At 37.2% G+C, this 19,962-nt stretch overlaps 1 protein-coding gene across 5 annotated transcripts in view; it reads left to right on the top strand.

Annotated features, from left to right (window-relative positions):
* The window catches only part of LOC309631749 (uncharacterized protein), a 673,620-nt gene that overhangs the window by 555,401 nt on the left and 98,257 nt on the right, over positions 1-19,962 (top strand). The window contains exon 4 of one of the 5 annotated variants that reach the window (XR_014246463.1): positions 11,992-12,405. The exons of the other annotated variants lie outside the window; for them this stretch is intronic. The gene's annotated coding sequence lies outside the window, so the exon portion shown is untranslated. Of the gene's footprint in view, positions 1-11,991; positions 12,406-19,962 lie in introns of those variants that run through there. 5 annotated transcript variants of the gene reach the window in all.

Genomic DNA, 19,962 nt, shown 5'->3' on the forward strand with positions numbered 1-19,962 from the left:
TTTATCGAGCCATTGCTATGCCGAGGCTTTGTGCTAAACATACTAATTACATCTTACCATTTATCCTTAGTCATGGCTTAGCTCCGCCTCTAACATGGGTAAACCTGGTGATTAGCTAGTCTTGCTATTACTAAGATGAAATTTTTTTTGGTTCCTATGTGCCAGATATTGAGTTTGGAATATTTTGATTTGCCCTTGGAGAACCATGCATACTTAAGCCATTTGTATACGGCTTTAACCTCCTACAAGGCAGTGGTTGTATCATATTGTTATATTTTCTTACAAGAATAAAAATCTCTTATACAGGGATAGCTCAATAAAAATTCATTTTATAACTTAAACTAATTTTAGCCTGACGTACGGATGAGTGTTGTAAGATCATCCAAGCCTACTAGAATTGCATTAGATAGAGAAACCACCACTCCACGGACAACTTACAAACCAAAGCTAGGGATATGGAGCAGTAGTGACCATTTTTAAGAATGGATTGTTAGTAAACAGAGCGTGAGACTGGGAATGCTAGTAAAACAGTCCTGGGGCTGAGGAAGAAATTTAACTCAGCAATCATTCTTCTCTTGTCTTGCCACCGATGCCAGATTTAGAGCACAGGCTTTGGACCCCAACATGCCTGGGTTTCTGTAGTCACTTAAATTAGTGACCATAGGCAAGTCATGTAATTTATTTGTGCCCCAATTCCTCATTGATAAAATGGAAACGATAATACCTATGTCAGAAGGTTATGGTGAGGAGTAAATGAGGTAATCTAAGCCAAGCAAGAACATAGTATCCCGCACATAGCAGGCACTCAGCAAATGATTGTTTTTTCTTTCCTTCATAACTGATTCTGGAATATATGTTTGGCGCTGCCTTATTGTTCACCCATGATATTACTGCCTATTATGAACCCTAATTCTAATTCTAACATACATGTTTTTGATTTTTGATCATATTCTAACTTCTCAGATTCCTCTACACTCTTGTCTTGGCTCTATTTTTTTTTTTTTCCCCACTTTGGGCACTCAGCTTCATACCTATCCATTTCTCACAACTTCATCGCACATAATCCTCTCAAGAGCAGAGAAAGCATAAAGAAATATTAGCACAAGCATAAGAAAACAAACAAGATCTGATATTTCCATAGAAAGATATTTTTAATCACTTGAATATCTGATGAAATCTGCCTTCTGTGTGTATAAATAATATTTTAACAAGCCTTATGTCAGCTTCACAAAAGTTTGTGTATTTTTTTTTTTGCAAAAATGTTTTCTGATCAGGGAATGATAGTAATAGAATATGCTGCAATATCTTTACATTTGCACTGTTATATCTCACTACTCTTCTGTTGCAGAAGAGCGGTAATGACTCAGCCAGGTAAAACTTGCCAGTATGTGAACCTTGAATTTAATATAAATAAATGTCCTGGTTTATATACCTATGTAATCATTATAATGTAGAGTTATGGTTTTGTAGACTTGAATTCTGCCTTAGATAAATATTATATTTAAAAACTAAATGTATAACATTCAGAAAAGAACCAAATTAAAGAACCTGAATATTAAGTAGGTTTTCTTTAAGGAAGAAGGGATTTGCAAAGTGCTATGCAAACTGGTTAGATAAGCCCATAAATCATTCTAGGTTTTCACTGACTTCTTGCATATCCAAAGACTATCTGGATTGAGAAATTGTAATTCTGTCATTAGTTTGTTTATCTTTATCACAGATATGACATATAGCCTCAAATATTCAAGAGCATTGTCTTTAAAATGTAGTATGCATTTAAAATCTGAAAATGAAAAAGTAGGTGAAGTAGATAATCACTGCTATGTTTCTATATGTTAAATATTTACATAAGAGACTATAGTAAATAAAATCTGTATTTTTAGGTAAGGAACATTTACCAAAGAGCATTATAATACAGATAGTTTATTTTTAAGAATTTACCTTATTTAGAAGTTCAACATTATTGAAGAACTTCCAGGATAAAATGAGTTATGTTGCAAGTACTTGTACCTTATTGAATTTAGCCCTTCATTGCTTTGCTTAAGTATTCATGGTTCATATAGTACTGCTAAAATTTATATTTACTACAAGTTCATTAGTACAACTAATTCATCTAATTATCATGGGATAAAAATACCAGACTAAATTATTCAGTGATTGGTTAGTAATTTGAGCTGGACTTCACTGAACATTTCTGGTTTTATCTAGGCTTCCTCATGTGTCTTCAGCCATCTGGGGGCTGTTGGTGGATGATGGCCCCCACACAGTGGCTCGCTCCTGCCTGCCAGCCCAGGCTTATTCACATAGAGACACATTTCAACAGCAGCAAGAACATAAGCACCAAGGCACCAGCATTTTTCAAATCTCCATTTGTATCATGTTATATCCCATTGTTTCATATTATGCACTATTGGCCAAAGCAAGCCTTATGAGAAAGCCCATCAGTCAGTGTGGTATGGCATCAGCCAAAGGTGAAAACACACAATGGCATGAATAAGTTTGGGACCATACTGCAATAATCTACCACAGTGAGGTTTTATGGAATTATTCACATTAAGCATTCTCTTACTTCATAAGAAAATAGTTAAAACACAGAATGTAAGCATTGCCTGTTCACTAGAATTTTATTTGCTTGATGCCATAAGAATTTATTTGCTTGATAACTTCTCCTGTAGCAAATAATTTCCTGGTGACACATATGTCTTATGGAGACATATGTTTGTTTCTCTGTAGAAAACTTGAATGTTCTTCCCTTCCTCCATCCCACCATCCTTCTTCACTAACCCCTCAAAAAATTAAATCATGACCAATGTGTTTCTTTTGCCATAAAATGAACCCCACACAACAAACCAAACCAAACAAACAAACAAAAATCAAAACCCTCAAACTTTGACAAAAAGCAGATAAAGTATTTTTTAGAGAAAGTTTACATATAACACTCATTTTGCATATCCATACTTCAAAATTAAGATTTCTAACATGAAATTAAGATATATACTAAACAAATTGCAGAATTTCAAAATCTTAGGGAAATGTTCATATATGGTAAGTGTTGAGTCGCAACAACTCGTTATTAATGTACAGGGTTTTGGTGAGAAAGTAGAGCTTATTAAGTACTATGTTAGTCTCTATATAAGGAGTATATTTTGTTGCCTTCCTGTAGCATATTCCTTCTCTAATAGTTGCAAATCAGCTTCTCAATATCTTCCCCTCTTTCTCTTCCTCATTTATTTGCAAATAACTTTTATTGTTTACTGACCTGCAGATTTATTTGGGAAAATCTGTGAGTAAAAGCAAATTATAATTTAAGGGGATAATAAGGTCTCTCAAGAGGGTTTTTAGACTAAGTAACCTGAGCATATGTGTAGGCAAAAGAAATGAATCAGGAGAAGAGTGAGGCTTTGCAAGAGAAAGGGTATAATGGTGGAATGCGTTCACAGGGAGCATAGGTGTTATCCTTAGAAAGTGGGATAGGCTTGTTCCTCTCTGAGAGAGAAAGAGGGTAGTGTAAGTATAGACTGAAGAACAAGGCTATGCAAGAGAGCAGAGTGTGATATAAAAGAGACACAGTACATTGGAAGAAAAGACTTTTTCTCATGCTTCTTAGTAAGAGCAATGATAGGATCACTTACTTAGATTGAAAGTCCAGTTCATTTCAGTTCATCTCACATTATTTGAGCCTCTCTTATGTGACAAGAATCATGATAGGTACCTATGATCCAAAGAGGAATAGTACACAATCTCTGTATTGAAGGACTTTACAATCTAGGTGGGAGACAGCTGCATAAATCCAGTCTAATGTTCATGGGAAGGCTTTCAGAGGAAATGACACCTAAACTTGATTTTAAGGGATGTATAGCCATTGACCATGAGAAGACAGAGAAGGAAATTACAAGCAGAAGGAAGAGCAATTGCCAAATCAGCCAGGATGGACAGATAAATGTTCAACATTGATAGAGCTGTTTCTCAGTTGTTTTTAACCTATTACCCCTTTGATGAACATGAAAAATGTTCACATCCTTCTTTCAGAGATGCGAAATTGCCTTCCACCAATGAAGACCTAATTTTCTAGTATAAAACCTGAAGTTTCTTAGTGATGAGAAGACTCCTCCTGAGAAGATTGAACTGGCCCTGGGAATTATGTGTAGGTCTTTTCATTAGCAATTATGTGGGAGGTGAATGCTGAGGAGACTAGAGGTAGTAGAATATAGATGGAAAGGAAGTGAAAGCTAAGATTAACAAGACCCCTCCTTTTCACCCAGAGGAGCCATAGATGACTAGAAATTGTTCCAAGGCAGTCAAACAAGGTGCTTAAAATTTTCTACCAATTGAATTCCAACATAACCTCTAATGAAATACCAATTGATTAGAATAACCAACACTTAGGAACTGCATTTCTCAGTTCTACATGTTTCAGAAAACTGTTTGTACTGTTATTCTTTTTATCTGCATTTAAGTAAAATCCAACAATTGGGTTGAATTGATCCTCTGGCTGTCAAACAAATAAACAAACCAAAAAACAGATTTCTAAGTTCACGTTAATTAAGTGAGCTTAGAAGCCATTTGGGTAATCCACTTGGACTTCACTAAAAGCTACCCTTCTAATGACAATCTGCATAGGGGAACAATGTCATTAAGCCAGCTTTGCTTAAAGATATTTATTCATAATATCATAGGTTAAATTCACTGTTACATTATGATTCAAATACTCCATAGTTTTATATTTGTACATTTAATAATCCATTCTTAATGTCTTTGGATATATTTTATGGAAGGAGTAGATAACTGGATTAAATGGCTCATGAAGTTGACATGTCACACATATCTGAGACCCCAGAGGTTTTAACATTAAAACTGACAATAGAGGGAATCGAACCAGCGACCTAAGGATGTCCACACGTGTCGGGTCTACAGTCTTCCGCCCTACCAGTTGAGCTATCGAAGGGTGCGCGCCGCCAGGCCCGGGCCCTTACTTTTTCTGGAAGTGCCGGAGCACGGCACTGGGACGCCCGAGAGTTAGTGTTTCATCGAGGAGGTTATTTTGCGCTGTTGGCGTTTGTATGAAGAAGGCAGAGCTGTAGGTGAACGTGAGCTTAAGTAGCCTCGGAGGGAAAGCTCAGCGGTCATCTTTGGGGGGCAGTGGAACGAGAACCGGCACCGACGTGGGGTCGCAGATGATTCGCTGGGTTGGCAGGAGATGTTATTCTCCTCAACAGTCCGGCAGTGAGGACAGGACTGGTCTGGCAGCTGTTGATTTGCCTGAATCAGCTGAAAGTCTTGCGGCCACACAGCAGTCAGGCTTCTTTTTCTGTGCCCCAGGAAGACCCACAGAAGTTTGCACAAGTATTCCACAGTGTGCTTTCAGTTAATAGCCCCGCTTGTGGGGATGTGCCCTGGCTGCTTCGTGGAACTCTGCAACCAGGAGACTTGGCTGCTTAGATGGAGCACATCGGAGACTCAATGACCCACCGTACAAAGGGTACTGTGTTCGTGACCAAGGGAAGCCAGCCGCCATGACTGTGGCAGAACTAAGACCTTGAGAGAACCATCCAGAGGGTGTTCGTGGGCATACTTGAAGCCTTTCCCGCTAAAGGTTTTTGACTTACGCCTATTCTCATGGCTACTATGGATGCTGCTTTGATAACAGCTTTCACCCCCGCCTATCCCATGAAAACCCAGATTTCATCTCCAGTCAAGTTCGGGTGACATAATTCTTCTGTTTGGCGTTTGCGAGACCGCACTCAAGATAACTACATCTGCACGGCTAATTCTTCTTTCTGCGGACGTACAAACTTCACCTTCTATGGACCCAACTTAACTTTATGGTTAGGTAATTCAATTACGTCTAGAGTATTCGTACAAATGTCTGAATCTTCACAATTAAGCATAACAATCCACTCTTTAGTTTCTATAAAATGCTATGACTTTTGTTTCACTCGAGTCCATTGAAATGGAACTTTGCTAGAACGGTGGTCGAGATCACTTGTTCATGAAACTTTTAGCAATCAGTCTTTATATAATAGGTCTTCTATTAGTAATGTTCTTTCCCTTCATGAAGTGTCATTCCTTTTATGTATTTATGGCACGGAAATCAAAAATGGACCATGGTGGACTGGTCATATAACAGCTTTACAAAACCATCCACCTGTATCCCTCCACCCCTTGGTAAGGATTCCTCAATCTTGCATCACAGTGGGGCAACAATATCAAAAACATATGTTACACTTTAATATTTCTTTCCCCGCCCAAGCTAAATGTAAAAATAAAAGAGCTTGGTATGATACTTTATTAGGCGCTACTAGAACTCGTATAGGCCTAGTTAACTCCATAGGGGTAGAAACTCTAGCTAATCGATTACATAATACTGGAAAGGACATAGCTCAAGCTTTAACTAATGTTCAGTGGATGCCCACTATTATGAAACCCCATGAGCTAACGCTGAATTATGATAAAGAATTCATGCAATTATTTAACATATCCCAAATTGGAAAGCTGAAGCAAACTCAAAAAGTAAGTAAAATTTTCAGTTGGACAGTATGCTCTATACAGATGTTATATGGCCAAAAGGATAAGGCTCAAAAAATCTTAATGTCTAATAATGTATATGCATGGAGAAAAATATTTGCTCAATGAGTCCCTACAAATCATTGGTTATCGATTCCAGAAGGAACTACTAAATGAACAGATACTTGGAGTACAGGCACCTTGTACCATTGTAACGTTTTAGATAATTTTACTATGTGTCAATTTCATGTGTTGCCAGTTGTTTTTAATGATGAATATTGGCTACCCCACTTAAATGGAAATTATCTAGATTCAGATAATCAAACACACCTTTTACTGGACTGTGTGCGAGCTGCTGAAGGACTAGTCTGTGGGCAAACTTCGAGGATATGGGAACCTTGTTTGTTGGAACGTTCTATCAACTATTAACTATTGTTAATGGACTATATACCCTCAATCTTATTGTATGTTTTTTTAAAGTGGCTCCCCAATTCTTATGTATTGTCACCAATGATGAAACACTATTTCAACTTATCATTTAGAAGTTCCATTTTCTGGTTGTTTATCACATGTTGATAATTTATATCAGAAAGGTGTTTGGTATAAGTTTTTATCTGTTAAAGAAAAACCATTGTGAACACAATTGTCAATTCCTACTTTACCCACTACTAATGCTACTCTACCTTTAGAACCTTTAAAAAAGATGTTAGAGGGCACAATTTAGGCAAATTTATTGGAAAACATAATCGTTCTTTATTAGAACATTCTGTAATCACTACCATTGCTGCAAACAAATTGCTGGATGTAAACGTAAATGTCCAAAAACACATCTCACTCCTGGTGGGACATTTTCTTCACTCAGTCTCCTAGTGTCTCAAAACTATTCTCCACACTGTTTAATCCTTTATTAGTTGCATTGATTGTGCTATTTCTGTTAACTATTTGGAATTGCCATTTGTCATACCAGATCAGGAAAACTGCTCGTGTTATTTTGCCTTTTTCCTATGCTCTTCGGCCTAAACAATCCTGAGGCCGACTGTCAGGAAAATTGAAATGGAAATAGTCTTGTTCAGGCTTCAGAGGCAATACTAGGCCTCTGACCAATTCGTGACCTTGCCTGGACTACATGCTTGCTCATAAACTGCTCTCAGCAAGTCTGGTGGCACTTAAGATAAAGAAAGGGACTGGGTCTTGGAATTTCTCGAGCCCTGAGAACCTGGCCAGGTTCCCCGGGGTCTGGAAAATCTTGTGACTCACAAGGTAAAACATACAGCATTGTTGAAGAAAACCAGAGCTGCATATTTGCATGCAAACTGATGATATCAGCTTGCGGCCTGGGATTATAAACGGGACTCTCCTAGACTACAATCTGAAGTCTAACCCGTGGAGTGGATGAATTGCCCAGGTCCTTTCCCAGCTGGGACTCCAGATTGCTGTTTCCAGGAGTTCCCAGCGCTGTTCAAGTTTGGATATAGGTGTCAGCCCAATTTGGTGATATAAGTGCTTTTACTTCTCTCTCTTATTTATATTTCTTTCTTTTTGATGATTTCCTATTAAAATTGAGCTAAAACTGTTGAAAAAAAACCCTGACAACAGAATAAAGTTATGGTAAATAAAATAGTTTCAGATATTATGGTAAATAAAATATGTTCACATAGTAGGTATGAATGTATGTCAATCTCATAAAACGTTAACTTCATAGGACAATGTGACCATGACGAAGGAATCACTGTTTTTTTTTTTTAATTTTTATTTTTATTGAGATATAGCTGATTTACAATGCCGTGTTAGTTTCTGGTGTACGCCAAAGTGATTCAGTTATATATATATTCTTCTTCATATTCTTTCCCATTATGGTTTTTTGTTGTTGTTCTGATTTTCCACATGGTCAGGAATTGCTGCAGCACCTTGACGAGAGTTGTCACACTAATGTGTGCCTGGGCTGCACCCAGCCTTAACTACCCTGGTGGGACCACCCTCCCAAGGGGGCCGGTTGGAGCTCCCTGCCTGACATCCTGAATGGCGGTCCTCTCTCCCCTGTTGTTCCCAGAGGCCACAGGGGGTTTTAGGGGATGGAGAGTTGCGCTCTAATTCATCATACTAATTATTTTTTACCCCCCACTATTTCTGAGGCCTTCTATCATAAGGTGGTAGAAGCCTCACAGAGACATATTATGTTCTACTCCTTTGGGTCTCTCCTGAATGCTAGCCCCCTGAAACAGCTAGTTCCTCCTATATATTTATCCGGGTCGTGGCCCCCATCATTCCTCCCTGTGCACTGGTTTTTCTTGATTTCCCTCCACATTACCTTTAGAAAATGGCTTCATGGATCTGATATTGTTCACCTAGCCCATGGTTACCCTCTGTGCTTCTCATCTTGTCTTTCATGGTGTTATATACACTGCGGATTATGAGATATGATTATCAAAGCAGTTTTCTTTGTTCTCTCATCTTTCCTTTTTTAATACTATTTTTGACTGTGGTAAAATATATATAACATGAAATTTACCATTTATAACCATTTTAAGTGTACCATTCAGCAGCAGCAAGTGTATTCATAATGTTGAATAACCATCACCACTATTTACAAAAGTTTTCATCACCCCAAACAGAAACTCTGTTCCCATTAGGCAATAATTAACTCCCCATTTCTCCCAGCTCCTGGTCACCTCTAATCTACATTCTCTCTCTATGAATTTGCCCATTCTAGATATTTCAAATAAGTGGAATCATAGAATATTAGTCCTTTGGTGTCTGGCTTAGCGTAATATTTGTCACTGAGCACAATGTTTTCAAGGCTCATCCATCGTGTGTTAGAATCTCATTCCTTTGCATAGCTGAATAATATTCCATTGTATGTATATACCACGTTTTGTTTCTCCCGTTTCCTTTTAAAATTTATTCGCCTGGAGTAGTCCTTCCTCTCCCTGGCTTAAAAGTCAGGCAGGCTCTGTAAGCTCAAAAGTCAGACACTTGTAAACGATAAAAAGTCTTAGAATCACTTTATGTTGTGCATTCATGTTCTCAATCCATTAAAAATGCCTTGTGTTGAAAAATAAACTTGATGTATCATTAAATCTTCTCCCCGGCCCCCGAGGGCCAGCCCTTTGCGCCATGCCTGAGTGCACTTGGCGTAGAAGCCCAAATGGGCTGATGCAGCTCACCTGGTCACTCTGAGGGTTCATCAGGTCCTACCTGTACCATGACTCTTTATTCATCTCAGATTAAGGTTGACAGGAAACAATAATAGCTGATTATTCACTTTATTCCCCTGAGAAGTGTCCACTTCATCTATCTCCAGATCTAGGTTTTTTAATTCTAGTGCTTAAAATTAGTTTGCCTTGAATAAAAATAACTTAACCCTGCATTAGTGCCTATAATGTTTCAGCCTCATTACAGGATCATCCCTAGAGACCAAAGTCCCCTGTCCTAGCTTTGGTAGCAAAATCCTAACCGTGTTCCTATAGGTATAACAGAAATGTGTTCCTGCCCGAAATATAGCTCATGGACATAATTGCAAAGATTTGTCAAGATATGTGTGGAGGATATTCTTTGTAGCACTGTTTTGTAGTAGACAAGAAGTTGGAAACAATCAAATTTTCAATAATATCGTAGTGGTTAAATACATTTTTGACATATCTGTATAATACATCTTGTTTAAAAAAATGGCAATGTGGTTAGGTTGAGAAATTTTTTTCTGATGGTTTTAATATTAATTTCTTTCACTCTCCTACTTAAAACAACTATTTTTCTCTAGTATCCATATTGAATGGAATCACCAAATCAAATTTGAATTCTGAAAATTTATCTTAATTTTACCTATCCTGTATTGTTCTTCTGTCTCCCCATATTTGTAGAGGGGATTGTAAAGTGTAATTAGGAACTTGAACTTGGAAGTCAGACATACCTAGATTTTGGTTGTGTGAATTTAGGCATATTTTAAATGTCTTAGGCTTGGTATTAGTTATTTCTTTTTTTTTTTTTAATATTTATTTATTTATTTGGTTGCACCGGGTCTTAGTTGTGGCAGGTGTGCTCCTTAGTTGTGGCTCACCAGCTCTTAGTTGCGGCACACGGGCTCCTTATTTGTGGCATGCAAACTCTTAGTTGCAGCATGCATGTGGGATCTAGTTCCCCGACCAGGGATTGAACCTGGGCCCCCTGCATTGGGAGCATGGAGTCTTATCCACTGCGCCACCAGGAAAGTCCCAGTTATTTCTTTTTATCTTTCTATCTATCTTTATTTCTATCTATCCATCCATCTATTCATCTATCCTCATCAATAAAATTGACATAATAGTACATACTTCAGAGGGTTGCCAACATGGTTAATGAGATCAGGTACAAAAAGTACCTTTTTCTTTTCTCTTTTTCTTCTTTTTTTGCATAGACTCTCAATGAACTACCACTAATAAAATAATAATGAACTTTCCTCTTGAGGCAAGCATCACTTTGTCCTGAACACATCAGGCTCTTTTGACTCCCATTTCCTTGTGCATGGTTTCTGCTTCTGCCTATGTAAATTATAATCCCTTAGATGAGACCGAGCCAAAACCCCACCTATTCCATGAGGTCTTGTTCTACGAATGCAGAACACAGAAGTTTCTGAATCTAGATCTAAATTTTGTGTGTGCCCTTTGGTCCTTAATTGGAGTTGTGGGCCACTGTTGTTGTTTGTTGATTTGCCCATGTAGATATTATTTCCTGAAGAGGTTTAAAATTCTTAGGTCGTAAATTATATTAACAAGAAACAACAGACAACAAAATAAAACAAAACAAAAATACTATCAACCAAAACAAACTATTCCCCCTGGACTCTTCCAGAATATATTTTAAGCTGTCACATATTGAATGAGTGGATATTTGAATGGCTGTCTTAGAATATTAGAAATGACTCTCAAGTTCAAAGTGACATTGACTACACCCAAAACGGAATATTTTTTCTTAGAGAAGTTCTTGTCAGCTAAGCCTTTTATTGGTGTTGAAAGGTTGGCATTAGATCACAGGGTAAAGTCAACTTTACCTCCTCTAATGTTGATGCTGCATTTTGATTTTGGACCTCCTACAAACTTAATGGTGGCAGCAGAGCTGATATTAAAGATGGGCTGGGGCTGGTTTTCTTTTGCTGGCTTGCTTCAGATCTCCTTTTATTATCTCTGGTTACCTAGCAACAGATAATGTTGCGCTAAGGCCAGATGATGCCGTTTAGACTCATCCCTGTGCTAAGATTTTGAGTCTTTATTCATTAACCATATTTCTTTGATGTTCATGTAAAGGCCCATATTTGTGTGGAAAATGGGAAAGAGTGATTTGGCTAATGAAACAGCCACACATTATTTGAGTCTCTAATATAGTGCAAGCTTGTTTTAAAAATGTGCTGAGTAAACTTCTTTGATACTTTGCAGAAAAATAGTTTGGTGGTGACTTACTATAATTTAAAAAGAAGTAGAAGTGATTTCTTTATAGGTGGTTTCTTTCAAATTGCAGGTTTAAAGGTGGCTGATCACAGTAAGGAACTAATTGCCCAACGTTAACTAGGGTCACTGCGGTAAGAAATCTTGAAAATATTTCTTCTCGTGGTGTTTGTATCACCTTGAGCTTCATTTTAATGATGCCTTACTCTTCTTGTATTGAGCCTCATTTCTACAGAAAATGTGAGCTATTTTCACTTTTTGAAAAGCAGAATCATGTGTAAAATGTTTCAAGCTGCTAAAAACGTTTCTCATTAGTTTTAAAAATTCTGCACAGAGAGGTCAGTTTTTCTTATTTTTTTCAAGTTTATAATACTGTGACTTTAGCAACTCTCTCTAATATCTCTGTGATATTTGTCATTTTTACTTCAGAAATATAATTACCAATGCCAGTGGAGTGTAATTATATGACTGTTTTGATAGAGAACCATGAGAATCTCAAACTTATGTAATCTAAATTCTAAAATTTAAGGGGATCTGCACAGTTTTATAACTAATTCTTCCATCTAACCAAAATTTAAATTTAGAATGAATAAAATCAATTTAAAATGTTAAACATTTTAAAAAAACAACTGACTTCTAATTTAATCCAACGACCCCTACTGCATGTTTGCTATGTTTATATGACTGAGTGAGACACTAGGTCTTGCCAATGAAAATGACATAGTCTTTGTCTTCAAGTCTTGCCAATGAAAATGACATAGTCTTTGTTTTCAAGTAACTTATAATTTATGAAGGAGATAATGGGTATGCAAGTAAATATAACAAAAGGCAAATGGAGTTACAAACAGAAACTTATGCAGATATAAATACATGTACATACTAGATCTGTTCAAGAGACAATAGGGCTTAAATTTGTCTAGGACAGTGGTTCTCAAATGTGCACCGCAGACTAGCCAGCAGCATTAGAATCTTTTGAGAACTTTTCAGGAATGCAGATTCTTGGGCCTCATCCCAGACTACAAACTCGAAAACTCAGGAATAGAGTCCAATAATCTGTTTTCACAAGCCCTCCAGGTGCCTTTGATGCATGATAAAATTTGAGAACCACTAGAGAAGAGCTGTCCCATACAGTAGCCACCAGAAACATGTTGCTACATTATTTAAATCTAAATTAAATAAAATCAGGATTTCAATTCCTCAGTTGCATTAGACACATTTCAAGTGGTCAGTAGGCATAGGTGGCCAGTAGCCACCATATCGGACAGGACAGGCGTCTAACATTTCCATCACTGCAGAAAGTTTTATTGGACAGCATTGCTCTGGAGCATGGAGACCTCAATGGGAAATTATTGAGAAATGAAAGAAAGTAGATTTAGCTCAAATCACACAGATTCTTAAATGCAATAGTAAGAAATTTGAGCTATATTCTCAGAGGAGAATGATGGTTTTTTTGAAAGGACATGACAAGCCTACACTTTGTTTATGGAACATCACTCTTGCAATCGGGTGCCTGATGCTTCCTACTGAGTGAGACTGGAGGAAAGCAAACAACAGGTATATTTGTACTGAGACTGTAATAGTGGGAAGGGAAAGAAGAATGTTTGTTTATAAAACATTGAGAATATAGACCCAGTAGGAACTGATTACTCTTTGAATGAGAGGTGGTCAGAGAGAGAGAAAACTTAAATAAGATTGGACTTTGAGTGAATAATTGGGACAAGGTTAACACCATTAACAGTGAGAAGGAAATAGGAATAGCAGTAGTTTATCAGATTACATGAAAAAAAGATCTTGGGTTTGCTATGCAATTCTGTTATCCAGTAGCTTTTATATTCATCCAGAAATTTTCTTCATTACTCTTAAAACAGAGTTTTATCCTGTTACTTTCTTTTGCTATCTGGTAATTTTTTAGATAACAGGTTTTAATGAAGAAAATGAACATTTTCCCAATAATTACTTTGAATGTTTTTCAAAGATGGAAGAGATTTTATTTATCAATGCATCAGGCAGAATATGTCAAAATAATTCCTTCATTTTTGGCTAGAAAATACTTTTTCTGGATGAAAGAGTTGCAAAAAAAAAAAAAACAGGTTGTAATGTGTTCTATGAAAATTCTGGTTTCCTCAAGTACCATATGGACATTATAGTTGTATTTCATGGCAAAATTGAAATGACTTTCAGTTTCATGCTAAATAGAATACAGTTGACCCTTGAACAACATGGGTTTGAACTGCATGTGTCCACTTACATGTGTATTTTTTTCAATAATAAATACTACAGTACTACATGATCTCGGGTTGGTTGAATCCACAGATGCTGAACCATGGCTACAGAGGAACCACGTATATGGAGTGCCGACTATAAGTTATATGTGGATTTTTGACTGTGTGGAAGGTTGGAACCCCTAAACATCAAGTTATTCAAGGGGCAACTGTATTTGTGTTTAAAAATAAACAGAGTGCTTGGAGTGTCAAGCCTTGTTCTAATCCTTTGTTATCTTACACATTTCACAGCAGTGTATACTTTTACACATTAATATACTTATATCTCTGTGGATTAACTTTATTTTTAGTTTTGAAGATTTAAAAAAATACTGGTTAACATCATATTAGAATGGTTTGTGCATTTTAGCTAGTACTTTACAGAGGTAGCGTAATCAGTATGATTTGAGGCATCATAGTAAGGTAGAAAAAAAATCACTGTTAGGTGTCCAGAATTGGGGGTTGTAGTTCTACTATGTTTAGGATGTTAGATAAAGTGTAAAATTCTATGGGCTAACATTTTTCACTTATGTAATGACGAGCTTGAACTAGATTACCTTGGTATTTCTGGCTCTAAAGGGAGCAAAGCATAAAAACATAATTGCTTGCAAATTATTCATTAGCTGCTGTTGATCGAAGAGCATGCCTCTTGGGTGGGAAGGAGGCACAGGGCAGGCAACTTGCTGAGAAGTTGAGGAAAATAAAATGTGGGACAGAGGATGGAGTTGCTTGTGTCTGATTGGACAGTAGCAACTAGAGACTTAACTTGAGGACTCTGAGACCTGGGGTAGTGTTCCCATAGGGGAATTGCTATCCTCATGTAAACATGATTCTAATTGGTAACAGGTAGTGTGATGGAAAATGAAGAAGAATGTTACTTAAGGTTGTCCGGAAGTGGAGTTAGAGAGGCTTTTACAAAGACTAACTGTTCATATAACTGTTGTACTTGGTCTGCCTCTAGCTTCTGTTTATACTGTTAAATGCATATATTCAAAATTTGTACAGGGTAGAAGTGAATTTGGAAGATACATTCATGGGTGAATAGCTGATGGGGTAGAAAGAACACTGGGTAGGGAATCATGAAGCCTTGTTTGGGTGCTAGCTCCTGTGACTAGTACCGTAGTGTTGCACAAGTTCCTTACATTGACACCTGCTTCTGTGCCAACTACCGTCTGGGCAGACTTGACACTCTTAGGCATATCTAAGCAGCAGGGAGAGTGATCTAAACAGCAAGTGGCTAAATTGCTCTAATTCCCAGCCAGTCTACTTAGTTTACCAGCTCACTGAAATTGGTAGCACCCCAGATCAAAACTCTTTCTGGTAACCATGCTGACAAGTAGTCCTAGGCAGACCACATGGATTTGTGAACATTCACAATGTTGACCTTGACTGTGTCCAAACCAGAGGAAGAAACAATAGGTACGTGCAGCAGTAAGGAGTGATTGATCATTCAGATGAGTTTAATGCCTTTCTTACAACACTTGGGTTTTTTTTCCTCCCATAATCTAGTCCTTTTTCTGCAGCACCAACACTTATTAAATTTCTCTCCAGACCTTTCCAAATGGGGCTTTCTAATTGCAGTTTCTCAGCCTCCTAAATATCATTAACTTCATTTATGTAGTCATTTCTTGTTGACCCAAGAAGGGATGTCTGTTATCAGGGAAACCAGAGGGTTGGGGGACAAGAAAAGTTAAATCTGTGCTTGAACCTGCTTAGACTCCACCTGTGTTTTCTGCTTTTCTCACTCCACTGACCACAAATTGTGTAGTGACAATGCATTTATTCTTGTCCTCTGTATTTCATTGACCAGAGATTTCTCAGTGACGAGAAGAAAGTTTTGAGTTTTTATTACCTCACCAGAAAACCGAAAATAGTTTTTCAAAATCCTTTACAAGATTTTCCATAAAGTAGATGTTTTATAATTCTTAAAATTAATTACTACACTGATATATTTGTCTTACATTAAAATGAGAATAATGATAACATTAACGTAAGTCCTTTCTTGATCCTCTCTTCTCCCAGAAGCTTTATCTCTGGGCTGTATTTTTTTTCCCCTGCAAATAGAGGAGTTTGGATTTGGTGATCTCTGAGTCTCTTCAAGCTCTGAGACTAAGTCTGAAAGTTAAGGATGATAATAGGAGGATTTTCCTAGTTTCTTGAGATTGAAGTCATGAGAAGTGTCTGCTGTGCTACTTTCTAAAACAGACTTTAGATTCACTGAAGTGAGTAAACCATTGCAGTGGTCTGACACTGAATGCTGTGTATCTTCTGATTTTCCTCAAATGGTTGCCTTTCACTCTTCCATGCAGTGATTTTGCAGGCATTCAGTCCTTGAAGCAAGTGGCATTTTTCTAATTTTAACTCAGGTCAATCAGCTCGGTGAGTATTGATGAACCAGCATTTGTTAAAACGATGTCTCAAGTAATGTCAATCTGGATTGAACACGTGCCATGCCGAAGAGATTTCTTCATTAACCTGCTGACACTGCCAATGAGAGTTCAATGTTGTTTCAAGAAAGTGTCCCAGAAGCACGTGCCCCTTTGCTATTTTTACCATTAGCCTTGGTTTTCCATGAGTATCATGTCTTTTATTTTCCTTATCAAAGCTAAATAATTTGTGAATACCATTTAAATACGTAATTTTAATTTTTAAATATGCTGGTGACTGTAATATTTGATTATTGAACCCTGGAGGTACTGAGATATAGGAATATCTAAGTCACAAGCTGGGACTGAATGAGCTACTTCTATGATTTTGATTTGCTTATTTATTTGTTTTTTCATTTATTGCTTTTAGACAGGTCCGTTTTGAAGCCACGTATCTGTAAAGCTTTCCCTGACAATCCTGAGACTCTCTCCCAGGGACAGGATGTTCATCTTGCCATTTTTGCAAGTGTAGTATAGCTGCTGCTGTGGCTTTTACTCTGGAAAACCTAATATGTGTCCATTTCATTTTCTGTCAGATTTGCTTAGGTAATAAAAAATATATATTCCACTAAAAATAATATTATGTTTATCATGGATTAATTAATTCAACAGCATCTTCAAAAATTGGATAATTTAAATACAAAAAAATCCATGAAGTACACTAACATTAAGGGCTCAGCTTGAAGAATTTTACATATATTTACTACCCAGATTAAGATACAGATTATTTTCAAACTCTGTAAGTTTTCCTGGTGTCCCTTACCAGTCTGATCTACTCCTCTCCCCTGTTGAGGCAAACACTATTCTGATTTCTATCATCATGACCAATTTTGCAAGAATTTTTTATTCAGATCCAAAGAGAAATAAGATAGAAGCTTTCTCTTTCCGTAGATCACAATATAATGGGGGGAGATAAGAGCTGAGAAGAAATTACCAGAGTACCAAAGTGATCCCTAAGTGCTATATGTTTCTAAGATTAATAATGCCATCCCAGATTTTATAGTATTTGGTATTTATAAATATGTGTACACTTATAATCATAATTGACCCTTACAACACTTCTGGACAATGAATGCCATTATCTTCATTTTACACACAAGACAGCTTAAGATCATAAAGGTTAACCAACATGCCTGTATTAGTTTTCTATTTCAGTGTAACAAATTAACACATATTTACCAGCTTACAATGACAATATTTATCATCTCACTTCCTGTGGGTCAGAAACCCAGAAACAGGCTAGGAGATGTAAAACAATGGGCAGGAATCTTTGGGGCCATGTGAGTACCAAAATGTCAGTAGTGTCACATAGGTGATAAAAAATGAACTAAACATGGCTGCGTATCTTTTTTTTTTTTTTTCTAACATCTTTATTGGAGTATAATTGCTTTACAGTGTTGTGTTAGTTTCTGCTGTATAACAAACTAAATCAGCTATACATATACATATATCCCCATATACCCTCCCTCTTGGGTCTCCCTCCCACCTTCCCTATCCCACCCCTCTAGGTGGTCACAAAGCACGGAGCTAATCTCCCTGTGCTATGTGGCTGCTTCCCACTAGCTATCTATTTTACATTTGGTTGTGTATATATGTCCATGCCACTTTCTCACTTCGCCCCAGCTTACCCTTCCCCCTCCCCATGCCCTTAAGTCCATTCCCTAAGTCTGCGTCTTTATTCCTGTCCTGCCCCTACGTTCTTCAGAACCATTTTTTTTCTTTTTTTTTTTTAGATTCCATATATATGTGTTAGCACACTGTATTTGTTTTCCTCTTTCTGACTTACTTCACTCTGTATGACAGACACTAGGTCCATCCACCACACTACAAATAACTCAGTTTCATTTCTTTTTCTGGCTAATATTCCATTGTATATATGAGCCACATCTTCTTTATCCATCCATCTGTTGATGGACACTTAGGTTGCTTCCATGTCCTGGCTATTGTAAATAGTGCTGCAGTGAACATTGTGGTACATGACTCTTTGAATTATAGTTTTCTCAGGGTATATGCCCAGTAGTGGTATTGCCTTGTCATATGGTAGGTCTATTTTTAGTTTTCTAAGGAACCTCCATACTGTTCTCCACAGTGGCTGTATCAATTTACATTCCCACCAACAGTGCAAGAGGGTTCCCTTTTCTCTACACCCTCTCCAGCATTTATTGTTTGTAGATTTTTTAATGATGGCCATTCGGACTGGTGTGAGGTGATACCTCATTGTAGTTTTGATTTGCATTTCTCTAATGATTACTGATGTTGAGCATCCTTTCATGTGTTTGTTGGCAAACTGTACGTCTTCTTTGGAGAAATGTCTATTTAGGTCTTCTGCCCATTTTTGGATTGGGTTCTTTGTTTTTTTGATATTGAGCTGCATGAGCTGCTTGTTTATTTTGGAGATTAATTCTTTGTCAGTTGCTTCGTTGGCAAATATTTTCTCCCATTCTGACTGTTGTCTTTTCATCTTGTTTATAGTTTCCTTGGCTGTGCAAAAGCTTTTAAGTTTCATTAGGTCCCATTTGTTTATTTTTGTTTTTATTTCCCTTTCTCTAGGAGGTGGGTCAAAAAGGATCTTGCTGTGATTTATGTCATAGAGTGTTCTGCCTATGTTTTCCTCTAAGAGTTTTACAGTGTCTGGCCTTATATTTAGGTCTCTAATCCATTTTGAGTTTATTTTTGTGTATGGTGTTAGGGAATGTTGTAATTTCATTCTTTTACATGTAGCTGTCCAGTTTTCCCAGCACAACTTATTGAAGAGGCTGTCTTTTCTCCATTGTATATTCTTGCCTCCTTTATCAAACATAAGGTGACCATATGTGCGTGGGTTTATCTCTGGGCTTTCTATCCTGTTCCATTGATCTATGTTTCTGTTTTTGTGCCAGTACCATACTGTCTTGATTACTGTAGCTTTGTAGTATAGTCTGAAATCAGGGAGCCCAATTCTTCCAGCTCCATTTTTCTTTCTCAAGATTGCTTTGGCTATTCGGGGTCTTTTGTGTTTCCATAGAAATTGTGAAATTTTTTATTCTACTTCTGTGAATAATGCCATTGGTAGTTTCATAGGGATTGCATTGAATCTGTAGATTGCTTTGGGTAGTAGAGTCATTTTCACAATGTTGATTCTTCCAATCCAAGAACATGGTATATCTCTCCATCTGTTTGTGTCATCTTTAATTTCTTTCATCAGTGTCTTATAGTTTCCTGCGTACAGGTCTTTTGTCCCCTTAGGTAGGTTTATTCCTAGGTATTTTATTCTTTTTGTTGCAGTGGTAAATGGGAGTGTTTCCTTAATTTCCCTTTCAGATTTTTCACGATTAGTATGTAGGAGTGCAAGAGATTTCTGTGCATTAATTTTGTATC

Source organism: Balaenoptera borealis (assembly GCF_965194805.1).
Source record: "Balaenoptera borealis genome assembly, chromosome: 7".
Classification (NCBI taxonomy): domain Eukaryota; kingdom Metazoa; phylum Chordata; class Mammalia; order Artiodactyla; family Balaenopteridae; genus Balaenoptera; species Balaenoptera borealis.